Source organism: Diadema antillarum, unplaced genomic scaffold (assembly GCF_040938485.1).
Source record: "Diadema antillarum isolate AM-2024a unplaced genomic scaffold, OU_Dant_1.0 seq00000809_RagTag, whole genome shotgun sequence".
NCBI lineage: Eukaryota > Metazoa > Echinodermata > Echinoidea > Diadematoida > Diadematidae > Diadema > Diadema antillarum.
In genome coordinates this window covers 842,103-855,081 of record NW_027271689.1, presented here as the reverse complement: position 1 = coordinate 855,081, position 12,979 = coordinate 842,103, and the positions used below count along the sequence as shown (strand labels likewise).

Sequence of the window (12,979 nt, the reverse complement as noted above, 5' to 3'; positions counted from 1 at the left end):
ACTGTTTCGGAGGTGACAAAACACTGTTAACAAGATTTTTTGCTCATTTCTGTTGAAGAGAAACCATATCATGTACACCAATGGTTTCATTTATTTTAGTAACATAAGTCTCAAAGTGGAGAAATCAACTAACACACTCTCACTCTTTTTTGTATTACTAGACAGCACGTTTTAGGGCAAATTTACATTTTTTTCACTCTTTTTAACAATGAGAATGCACAAAATACACCCATCTGTTGTATATATAACATTGTAATCAATATCAATTCTCCTGCTTTAGTTAAGTAAACATATAGATGCTTTCATCTTAGAAGCTTGATTTCCAACAAGCAAATTATTTGTGAAGATTTACCAATCACAGCTTTCCATGTAGGTTACTATTTCTTGTGTTTCGGAGGTGACATTGTTTGTTAACACCATATTGTTATATGATAGTGAAGGGCAAGACTTCAGTTCCTTTTCACTATCTATCAATATTTTCTAATACATTTAATATCTACAAAATCATCACAACAGAAGTGACTTTTGTATACATAGCTCACCAGAATTCCCTCGATACCAAAGTGATACATGTGGCAGTTCATGCATGCCCTAGTCCACAATCTCAAAAAAAAAATGTAAAAAAAAAAAATTATCAAATAATCACACTCCACAAAAAGGCCACATGCCTATAGCTGGTGCACAACTTGTTCTTGAATTCTTAGTTGTTGTTTTTCCATGTACAACGTGGTATAGTCATAAACAAAATTATGTGATTTTTTTTTAATATGACAATAATTATTACATTTTCCAAGTTGAACCAACTGTTTATGACAAATGTTGTATTTTTTACGATTATTGAAGTTATGTGACAACTAAAGTGAACAGAGGAACAAGTCCCCAGGACTGGAAAGGGAAAGATCCAAAAACAAGATTTGTAGTTCTATCTCAATATAATTTTGATGAGGTGTTTACCTTGTTTTGTTATTATGTTTTATCTTAGAATTTGGCTTTAAGTACTGGAATTTCAAGGAAAAGAAAATGGTTTCTTAAAGGACAAGTCCACCTTCATATACATGTGGATTGAGTGAATGCAACAACATTAGTAGAACACATTATTGAAAGTTTTGGGGAAATTGGACAATCCATTCAAAAGTTATGAGTTTTTTACGTATCTTCGCAATCACTGCTGGATGAGACGACTATGACAGTGTATGATGTCACATGTGTACAACGATATAAGGAAAATATAATGAATTTCACAAAATTTTACTTTTTGAAAAAAGTGCACATTTCTTCAACTTGCTACTGATGTATTTTAGGGCAATATTATTCATCCTGCCTTCTAAAAGAGAGAAGTCATGTGTTCTTTTGTTATGCAAGAAAAGTGAAAATACAGTATGTTGAATTTTCTTGATACTTTCTCTATATCCTCGTACACATGTGACATCACAAGCTACATGTATAGAAGTCTTCTCATTCAGCATTGACTGAGCAGAAACTTCAAAAATCCATAACTCTGGAACGGATTGCCTTACTTTCCTCAAACTCTCACTGATGTGTTTTACTAATATTGCTGTATTTACTCAGCCCTCATGTCTATTGAGGTGAACTTGTCCTTTTCCAGTTTCGGTCCCTTATAGGTTTATTTGAGACCAGTTTGTGTCCGGGACCTTCCGTGAAGTTGATGGAGGAAATTACTGAACAAAAACAAATTTTCCCCTCAAGTTCACAGAAAAGCATTATGCTGCTCTCTTCAGCTGGGAAACACAAACTGTTGTCTTAACCAAACTGTAAAAACCTGTTAAAGATTAGTATGAATTACAATCTCAAACAAAATATGAGCTGGTATCCATTATAATGAAAGAGAATAACTAAACAAAATAACAAGTAAGAACTGAAAGAAAGAGCTTATATTTGAAAATTAAAGCCATGTGGAAAGACATGAATGTTCACTAAATAGTTAACACCTGAGAAGTTGGGTTGTCTCTGTGTTGTGTCACCTCAAAAACAATAAAAATGGTTTTACTTATCTTATACTTTTTACTCTCAAAAGTGATTAATATGCATGATTTGCAGGTAATTTTCAAGCAATTCAGAAAGATACGTAAAATATATTTTACTAATGTCAACAGTTTAAATGAATCTGGTGTAAATAGAAAATTTATCCCAGATGAACCAAACACCTTTCACCAGTATTATGACATTTGTATGGTGGCTGTCAAGGATGATGAAGAATTCATGAACATCCTTGAATTAATCTAGGTTATAAAACTATTTGCAAACAAAAACGTACAAAAGTCAAATTTTTGCTTTTCCTATTCATACCGTATGTCCCCACCAAAAAATCACAGTGGTACCCTCTGCAACAATAACTTTAAAGATAGTGAATCATTCTAAAATACAATTTGAGGGATTGAAACTATAACTCATTGCCCACACCTTACAGAAAATCCCATTCAATTGGCTTCAGAGGTCAAAGAGAATTGAGGATTTTTGTAGAGCATGTGAGGAATCCCTTCCCTCCAAGTTCTGTATATTGTGTTTACACATTAATATGCAGTTCCAAGAGCATCCAAGTGCTGAACTTGGAAGAATCAGACTCCTGACATCCTTTATAACAATCCACATTTCTTTGAGATCACTTAACCAAATTGACTGGGGCTCTCTGCAAAATAGAGCTAAGATGTTATAATTAAAATAAAGTAGAATTTAGCTGATTTAATTGGGTGCTATCAATGCAAAAGTCTAATTGCAATTTTTTTTTTTTTTTTTTTGGGGGGGGGGACATACTATATGAATACTTGAACACAATGTTAACATTGAATGTCACCTCCGAAACAAAGTTATTCTTCCCTGGTGTTGTGGAATAAAATGTTCTGAGAGCAAAGAAACATTACTAAAATGATCTTACACCCTCATTTCAATTTAAGGTAGAAAATGGAATGCCATGTTTCTTTTTTTGGGGGGGGGGACATACTATATGAATACTTGAACACAATGTTAACATTGAATGTCACCTCCGAAACAAAGTTATTCTTCCCTGGTGTTGTGGAATAAAATGTTCTGAGAGCAAAGAAACATTACTAAAATGATCTTACACCCTCATTTCAATTTAAGGTAGAAAATGGAATGCCATGTTTCTTCAGGTTACAATATCTAGCTTATGTCCATCATATTCTTACTGTAAATGAATATTTCAACACAATGTTAACATTGAATGTCACCTCCGAAACGAAGTGTTCTTCCCTGGTGTTATGGAATAAAATGTTCCGAGAACAAAGAAACATTACTAAATGATCTTACACCCTCATCTCAATTCAAGGTAGAAAATGGAATGCCATGTTTCTTCAGATTACAATATTTAGCTTACATCCTTCGTCCAAATGGAAGGCAAACTACCGGTACGCATGCTAATTAATGAAGTGTAAAAAAACACTTGTTCTGTGTGGTCTATCTGCTTGAAACAGGGGCTAATTTCTTGTTCTCGAGTTATAATTATTAAAAACATTGATAAAAAGAAGAAGTTTTTGTGTTATTGTCACTTATTCTCAAAAAAGTGAGTGTTGATATTAATGTCACCTCCGAAACATTCTAATATGTTAACTGTCACCTCCGAAACATCCATGTGTGAAAAATCCAAGTTTTTAAGAAATTATTGGAATTTCATTTAACCTACATAGGAAGGTAGCCCTACTTAAAGACTTGTTATAGTAAGAGTTTGACCTGGCCTGCCCTCTAATAAATAGTTAAAATCTTAAAAATTACATGTCAATTGGTATTTTTAGCAAATATTTATAAATCTCATGTATTTTTTTAAAAATTCACTTTATATTCAACCCCCAAATAGTTTTGATTCACAAACTATATATTGTTGTTAACCATATAAACTTTCCACGGTGAAGTTTGACTTCAGAGTTTTGTCAATATGGTGCAATTCATGAAAGCAAAGTTTTGCTTAAATTTACTTCAGGTGCCAGGGTTTTCCTTAAATTACACCAATAACCCTTCAGCTTTAAGGTCTGAAATGTTATTTTTTCAAAAATTTGAATACTTTCAAACAGGAATCAAACAGAATAATGAAAAAATATTTTGTTTGAAATTTTGACCCTCCGAGTACAAAAGTTACACCACTGATCGTAAAAAAGGCCGGTTGCGATCAATTGTTTTCCATCTTTATTGATTGCAAAACACTGAAAGAGCTAATACTTAGTTGTTATGTGTTCACTCAAAATGAGTTGAATCTACTGTGCCGTAGATGTAATAATCTAATTAAGTGCTTTTTGGAAATGAGCCTGCAGTATGTTGGCAACAACGTAATATTTGGCACTGTCGTCCAATGTTTTGCCATGATTTACAACATCATTCATATTTTTTGACTCATTTACAATTTTGTGGATCAAACTTTTTGCTCAGTTTTATTTTAGCATTTTAGTTGCAATTTGGGAATTATGACCACTCTATAGTAATGTTATTTTTCACAACACTTAGATATAATACATACAGAATTTTCAATATGCCTCTTTCCATTAAACAATATTTTATGGATAAATACAAAATCACATAAACTGATCTATCTCCCTAGATAGAAAAGACTTGAAATTTGGCACATGACATTGTGGCCGCCATTGTAGAATTTTAGCTTTTGTCATTGTTAACAGTGTTTGCCATGGTAGCAGCATTTTCATTTAAAAAAAAAAAACATACAAAACTTTGTTGAACAAACTGCCCATATTTTGAACATTTGATTTGCAATTTGAGAGACTATAATGATCACTCTTACTTACATGTTAATAGGGCCTACTATGTCATTTTAGCAAGACATTTGTGTGTGTGTGTGTGTGTGTGTGTGTGTGTGTGTGTGTGTGGTTTTCAGTCTGTCTGTTGCCATGACATGAGTATTTTCTTACAATTACAGAATTATGTGATGGATTGATCTAACTCCCTCAGTTATTGAGCATTAGAATTGAAATTTCGCATATTTGGCTGCTACTGTAAAGTGAAGACATGCAAACTTCATATCTTGTCATTGCTGGTCAATGTATTGACGTGAAATCAGCATTTGTTTAATTAAACATCATACAAATTGGTAGTTGATTTAGCTAAACCCAGCAGTTTGTAGGATTTGACTTGAGATTTGACACATAATACCAATACAAATTCAATTGCTCAAAGTATTTCTTTCGTCAATATTAAACAATACGTTCCCATGGCAACATCTTTTTTCTATAAAAGGTGCAAACAAATATTGTGTATGATATATATATATATATATTAATAGAGCTTACTCCCTCAGTCTTTGAACATTTGACTTGATATTTGGTACATGTGACCACTATATAGCATGTTGATACTTAAATTCTTTCTTTGGAGTATGGCAAATCCGTGTTGCCATTGTAACGGCATTTTTCATTTAAAAAAAAATATTCACTTCTTTCGTCAGGGACAGACAGTATTTGCCACAGAAATCATTAACTTTTTGAATAAAAATCAATCATACAAAAACATTATTGCTTATGCTATTTTCCTCAGTTTTGAGAATGTTGTTATAGCTTTAGATTTGGCACATTTTGGGGAACCATTATAGATTTTAGATATGCATATTGAAAACACATCTTTGTCAATGTTAAATAATGCATTGCCATGGTAGCAACTTTTTATTTCTGATAAAAAGCATACAAAAACATTGTGTATTGAGCTAACTCCCTCAGGTTGAGGTCCATGGGGTATTAATCACATTTAGTGATAGTTCTAATCTGTATTGCATGTATTGTTGCTGCCAGTCCTCTGTGGTAAATTCTCATTATTTTCTGAGCAACACGTTTTTGCTTGTTTGTTTACATTTCAATGAACTTCTGTTGTTGTTTTTGAAAGAAATGTAGGTAGGCTATTGTTCTTTAAACTGTAATATTCTCTGTAAAAAAAAATTTAAAAAAGGCGTATATTCCTTGGCAATGTAGCCCACATTACAGTATGTGTGGGACCTTGATATTTTGACCTGGCTATATAGAAACTTCAAAAATGCATAACTTTTTCTTTTTCTAATTTTGCTCAAACTGTCACTGATATGTTCTAATAATGTTGCTGAATTCTCTCAGTCCACATGATTTCAACGTGAACTTGCGCAGTACATATCACTTTTATGATATCATCAAAACATATCTAATCTCTTTTCTGTTACTCTTAAAAAAATTACAACATACTACAGTTATGTGGTCATGGCTTTATAACACTGTTTAATTGAAATATCAAACAATCGCAAGAAATATTTTGATGAAATCGTAAAAGTCAAGTTCACAATGAAATACATGTAGATTGAGAGCATTCAGCAACATTATTAGAACTATAAACATATCAGTGACCGTTTGAGGAAAGTTAGATAAAGAGCAAGTTTAAACTTCAAAAATTCATAACTTTGTTATTAAGCTCTATAATATTATCCACAATATTTGTAAGATACATGAACGCCTATATTTATTGACTAATTCAGCTAAACAGTTTGAATGCATGACAATTATAATTTGACATTGGTGTCAGATTTTTACTTGAATGGATTGATCCAGGTTAGCTAATCTTTTATCTCAGCTCGTTATGGGCCTATTGGCAAGTATTTCGTTGAGATTTTGTTTTGGTACATGTACAACACATTAGCAATAGCACGAGCAAGAAATTACGTAGGCCTGAAGGGAAAAGTCACCAATCATAAAGTATAGTAATCTATTACTGTAGATGAATAAGCCTTAGTAGATTTATCATGAAACTTCCAAGAAGGCAAATTTGATGAAATGCGTGATAAGCAGGCACCATGCATAAGTAAACTCGCATTCACAATTAAATGTCACATACAATGTAAAAGCTTATTTATAGCTATTATCTTTTTTCTTAAACAGATAAAGTTTAGGCTCGTTATAGTTTGGTACAATCTTGATTAAGACTTAGGCATGTATAGCCCTTCATGAAATATTATAGAAATATGAAAGAAGGAGTTATATGACACATTGTATAAGTGGTACGCCAGAGGCCAAGAAAACTATACATGTAAGGTAGAATGATCTAGAAAAAAAAAACACCTACAAACTTGTTGAGCTTTTAATGCAAATGGGGAGTGCATTTTCAATGTACAAAAACAGAGAATGATTTGGGCCTGTTTTAGTATTTCTTTCATAAAGAGATTTATTGAGAGAAAGGTGAAAATAGAGGGAAAAATCATGTTGGTCTTGACATGATTCAGTAATTATGAAGAGTAGACAGACGGACAGAAAGAAAAAAGATCTAGTGAGAGCTTGAAAAGAGAGAAAAGAAGAAAACGAATAAACAGAAAGGAAATGGCAGGGATATGTTCCTTGGTTCCTCATGCAAGGAGATGGTCACTCATTGCAGACAGAACAGAAGGGAGCATTTCTTGCTCTAGAAAGTACATTCCGAGGTGTTACATAACATTTCAAACCACCATCTGGCTTTCTACTCAGGTTGACCTTTATCTCAGTGGGGGTCAGCCAGACAGGCCCCCATAGGACATGTCAATCACGGTTACCATGACAATCCTCTCAGAATGAAGCTCCGCCTTATAAACATGAAAAGGACCCAAAGGTTGTACAAACCCTTGTTGGGAGAAGCTACAACACAGGGCCTATGGGACAGTGCTGAAGTGGTGTTTTTAGTAGTCTTGGCGCAGACTCCTCTACAACCAACAAGGGTATGTGCCTGCAAACTGGCATGCATGCGCACTGAGGTACGGGTGGACTGGGTGGTCGGTCGAAATGTAATTCTGTTTCGTATGACTGACAATTCGTTTGTGATGGAGGATTGTAACTGAGCTACTTTATCATTATTTAGTTATTTTACGGCCAGAATGTAGACTGGATAGTCATGTCTCACTATATATTGATTAGTATGTCTTTATATTCAGCATGTGCGGAATAATTAACAACTAGAATAGTCTAATATTGATTTTTGTGCTAATCAAGGGCAGGGTTTAATATGAATTGTTCGTGACAGTGAGACGGACTGGACACTAGACAAAGTGGTATATTCATTATTAGCATGACCAGATGGAAATGATCAGTTTGGGTAAATTGTTGAGAGTAAAACTATATCAGTTGGGAGTACACCAATTGGGTATAGACGAGTACAGACCAATTGGGAGTAGACAAGTTGGGAGTAGACCAATTGGGAGTAGACCTATTGGGAGTAGACCAGTTGGGAGTAGACCAGTTGGGAGTTGACCAATTGGGAGTAGACCAATTAGGAGTAGACCAGTTGGGAGTAGACCAATTGGGAGTAGACCAGTTGGGAGTAGACCAGTTGGCAGTAGACCAGTTGGGAGTAGACCAATTGGGAGTAGACGAGTCGGGAGTAGACCAGATGGGTATAGACCATATTGGGTATGGACAAACTAAGGGTTGGACGATATGATAACTAGACAAAGTGAATGTAGACTAAACGACTTGTAGACGAGGTGGGAGTAGACTAACTAGTAGTAGACAAAATAGATATTAGACGACATGGCAAATAGACATTGTGAGTGTAGACGATTTGGCTAGTAGATCAATTGTTTTGTAGACGAAATGCTCCTTAGACGAGTTGGGTATTAGACAATACGGGTAGTGGGCAAAGTGACTATTAGACAATATGGGTACTGGACAACACGAGTTGTAGACCAAATGGGTATTAGACTAATCGGTAATAGACGATATGCCAGTAGACCAATTGGAAAATAGACAAAGTGGCTGTAGACGAGGTGACTATAAACCTTCATAAAACAATTTGTGTCAACATGTTGATGACTATTGAAACTAAGATATTACATGGGAATAGAGACCACGGAGCTTTCTTTTGTGAATTCAAATATGTCGAATTTCTTCATGTTGACTATAATTATTTTGTACCACGCAGCAGACGAAATGCAACTTCTATTGGTGTGGATGTACGCATAGGCCTATGAGGAAGTATATCTTTTCAAACAAACCTTCGGAAACACTTCGTAATACATGTAGTCCCTTTAGCTATGTCATTTGCCACGTCTGTAGAGTTTTAATATGCCCAAGACAATTTTAACGACTGCTGTTACGTCATATTGTATCGTGTCTATGAGGGTCGTGAAAAAGGTGCTGGGGTATATCAGGGGCAAACATTTTTTTTTTTTTGTCGGAGGTAAAAATGCGAACATTAGAATACAGTGCAGTGTATTTGGAATGACATTCATTTTCATTTTTCTATTACATTTATTCATCAAGGACAGTTTGACCTCTGACGTGGTTTACTCTTGATTATCATTTACACCTTTCCATGTGAAAAATCTGGCAAACTTCCAATAACCATGGTGACAGTTATCAAATTTAATCAATTCATTATGCGCACACATTATGAAGACGAGAAAGTATCTCCTAAGAAACGGATACAGAAAAATGTATCGTAACTCTTCTCCTCAGTCTGCAATGTTAAACGTTGTTATGCACACGTGCTTGTGCTTGTGCTTGTGAGGATAGCTTAATTATATCAGTCATGAACTGTATTTTCTTCATAAAAGTTTCAATTTTTTTGCAACAACAAAGCTTGCTTGAGGCTTGCCCTACCTAGCAACAATTGAGTGAATTCCGGACTAGGGAACTCAAGGGGGGGGGGGGGGGGGGGGGGGGAGAGAAAGGTAAAGAAGCTCCGTAACCAGGCTGTATGAAAAGACACATCCATGAAATCAATGAATTGTATACTCTGTAATATATTACAGAAATGGTTTATTGGCACAGTATTGTATACAGACAGGCACACAAATGCATACAGTTTAAGTATATGCATATGATCCGCGATACTGAGATTTCTACGTAAGTTGTGATGTTTACGCGGAGTGTAAACAATCGGTGTTTCCTTTTCCTTCTCGAAAGTGTGTTAATCTCCGCCATTCTCCAATACGCACACACACACACACATACCCACACTCGCACACTAATACTAGTAAGTATATGTATACATACATGTTATTATGTATGTCATATACTTACAATTTGAATGTTCATTTTACTTCTTCTTTTCTTTATATACATCTTTTATGAAAAATCTTATGAAGAACCGACTATGGCAGAGATCACAATACACCTTCCGAACTGTCGTCAACTTCTGACTTGATTAAACTTGATAATAGTTGTTGTAGTATACAATGAATATACGAGGAACGTGGCCAACTGTTTAATTTTCGGCTTTTTTCGGCGTTCACACAAGGAAGCAAGACGATAATTATAACACACAAGACATAGACATAGAGGCCTACAATTTTAAGAATTCTAATAATACAAAACTCCAGATATCATATAGACCGTCTATACGCAAATCGCTATGGTACGTTATATAGAAGCACTATTCATGAAGTACTAGTATAATTATTTCATACTCGATCGTGATCATGAGTGTGTAACCGATCGTGTCTTTTGTGTCTGTGTGTATGTATGTGTGTGTGTGTATGTGTGTGTGTTCGTGCATGGGAGTATGGTATAACGTCTGTTTGTCAATCGACGCAGCTGCATTGACCTCTCTGAAAAGGTCAGATAACCTTTGTGTCGTTCAGTCAACAGAGTCTAAAATGGACGACTGAAATGGGGTGGACGAAGTATATAGACGTACACGTTACAAGGAGCTCCTATACAATAAAGCGAGGTCCCCATCCGTGGCGTGCCTTGATGCTACATCCCCAGGTCAATTACAACAAAGCCTCACACGATTAGAGTATAGCTCCATGGTTCCACGCTGTTGTTCCACGTTGTCGTACGTTCGCCGAAGAAGACCACGAAAGCTCAAAGCCGACGACTCATTGAGATGACATCCGGAGATCCCTTTCATAACAAATATTGCATTTCTCTTCTTCTTCTCTTTATTATACCCTGTCTTCATGATTTTGTTACACTCAAGAACTGTTCGATGCTTCTTTTGTGAAGAACAGCTTGCTGCACAGGGGTACATTCTCGTAATATACAATATTCTAGTTGACACTAGATTGGCAAAAATATCCGAATCGCATACTTCAAATCTCTGTTCTCAGCAGAGACTCCAACCCAAAGCACCTTCTGATCTGGAGATTCTCCCGCCTGAAACCCCTAGCAAACGGGAGACTCCAAGTTGATGTGTGCGAAGCGCGAAGTTCCTAGGGTTCTAGATGCTCTCTGGTGCTATCTAAGGCTTATTTTTTTCAGCATACAATAGCAATATGTAAGAAATCCTTTCCAACGGGAGACACAGAGCCAGGGCGGGAGAAATCTCAAGCGGGAGAACGGGAGATTTTGCAAAAATGGGTTTTCGGCGGGAGATCTCCCGTCGAAAACGGGAGAGTTGGAGTCTCTGTCTCAGTATCATAATTCTAAAGGAATCATAATCGCACCGTACTAAACTTTGACTAGAAAATGCAAAATGATACAAAGCGTGCTAAAAAAAAAAGAGCTTCGGAAGAAAAACAGTACCATTGACATCATCTCGTGAAACTTACACATGGCGCCTTTTAATGAATCGGCAGATAAAGTCTTATTGATCATGTAATCAAGCACAAGTAAAGCCTAACAGTTGAACAGTATAGATACAACAATTTTCAACCAAAGCATGCAGTCCATGCACAGAGGATTGTTTATGGTTCAGTGCAACCCGTCGTCCACTAGCTCAAGGCGTCCTGTCTTTTACGTGTTATGCCCTCGTCGTATACTCTACCTCGTCAAAGAGACTGGGCTGTGAAATTGTACACGTATTCACTGTATTCCCACAACCCTTGAAAGCTCTTTGTTCAGTGCATTTGCTCAGTCGTTGTGCTGTTCCAGTTCTAAGTGAGTGCGTTGGGAGAAATGCATTGGGCAATATTCATTCCAATGTCACATACCTGAACATATGCATATCCATAATTTATTCAAGTGCCTGTGACCTGGGAACAGATAATGGATAGTGGGCAAAGCAGAAATGTCTTCCCAACCAACATGAAACGTAACAAAATTTTCCGCCCGCGAAGTATCATTTTTTGACGGTGAACGCATGTTGATGATCACATTAAAGGGTATATCGCGTATAACCGAATATTTGAAAAAGAATATGGTTCCTTTTCTTTTCTTTTTTTTGCTTTCTAGTATATATATCAAATATATAATTATTTTTGAAATCACAAGGAGCATTGGTCTCTAACGTTCTGTATACGATTACTGCATGAAGAAAGCGGCCAAAAATAAATTATCTACGGTCCAGGAAACAACCATGACCTTTCATCTTTTGACATAAAAAAAGGAAATCGTTGGCATGCGCAAAGGTTATAAAAATCCGTTGAAATAATTCTCCATTTAACAACTGTTAATTCAAATCTAAATGATATTCTTCAAGTTTCAAACATAAACAAAGTTGCACTCTCCGTCACCACCGGGTTATTATAGGGTGGTGAGAGGTACACTCTGAAATGATTAAGAGACCACGTAAAACTTCTACGCTGTTATTGAAAACTGTCCTTCTACATAATTTCTACATCAAACGCAGGATAACCCTATTAAACTTTACATTATGCAGAACGGAACTTGACAAGAAATAATCGGTACGGGAGACGCCTTTGCTCAAGACTACTCCACCAGTGCGTTTTGGTGCCTTACGTGTGTTCTATCTGAGTCTACGGAAAACTGTCGATGGGACAGGCATACCTTCCGATGCAATGTTGAGGTGGTTTGGAGAGCAATGGAAGTCCTCATGTCCCAAGATACCGAAAATTCCGATGAAACGCTCTTCTTAAACGGCCAAGACAGTCAACATGACAACGGTATTGCGAAATGCAGTATGGATGAACACACAACGGAATGTCATTGCGCAATTCCCTGAAGAAAGGGGATTTCTGATGCAGTACGTCATTCAAGCGGTAGCTAGGGGCTTCCCCGTTTTTAATTTCGTAAGATTTTCACCGCACACGTACGCGGTCGGTGATTGTAATTTTCCATTTTACTTGTCGTTACTATACTGTCACTACTGTTAATAAATGTTACCTCCGTATTTTACAATA

The 12,979-nt window shown here is 35.9% G+C and overlaps 1 protein-coding gene across 1 annotated transcript in view; it reads right to left on the bottom strand.

Moving 5' to 3' along the window:
• Positions 1-12,685, bottom strand: part of LOC139739627 (uncharacterized) — a 60,266-nt gene extending 47,581 nt beyond the window's left edge. The window contains exon 1 of the mRNA XM_071650237.1: positions 12,627-12,685. The gene's annotated coding sequence lies outside the window, so the exon portion shown is untranslated. The remainder of the gene's footprint in view (positions 1-12,626) is intronic.
• Positions 12,686-12,979: the final 294 nt, after the last annotated feature.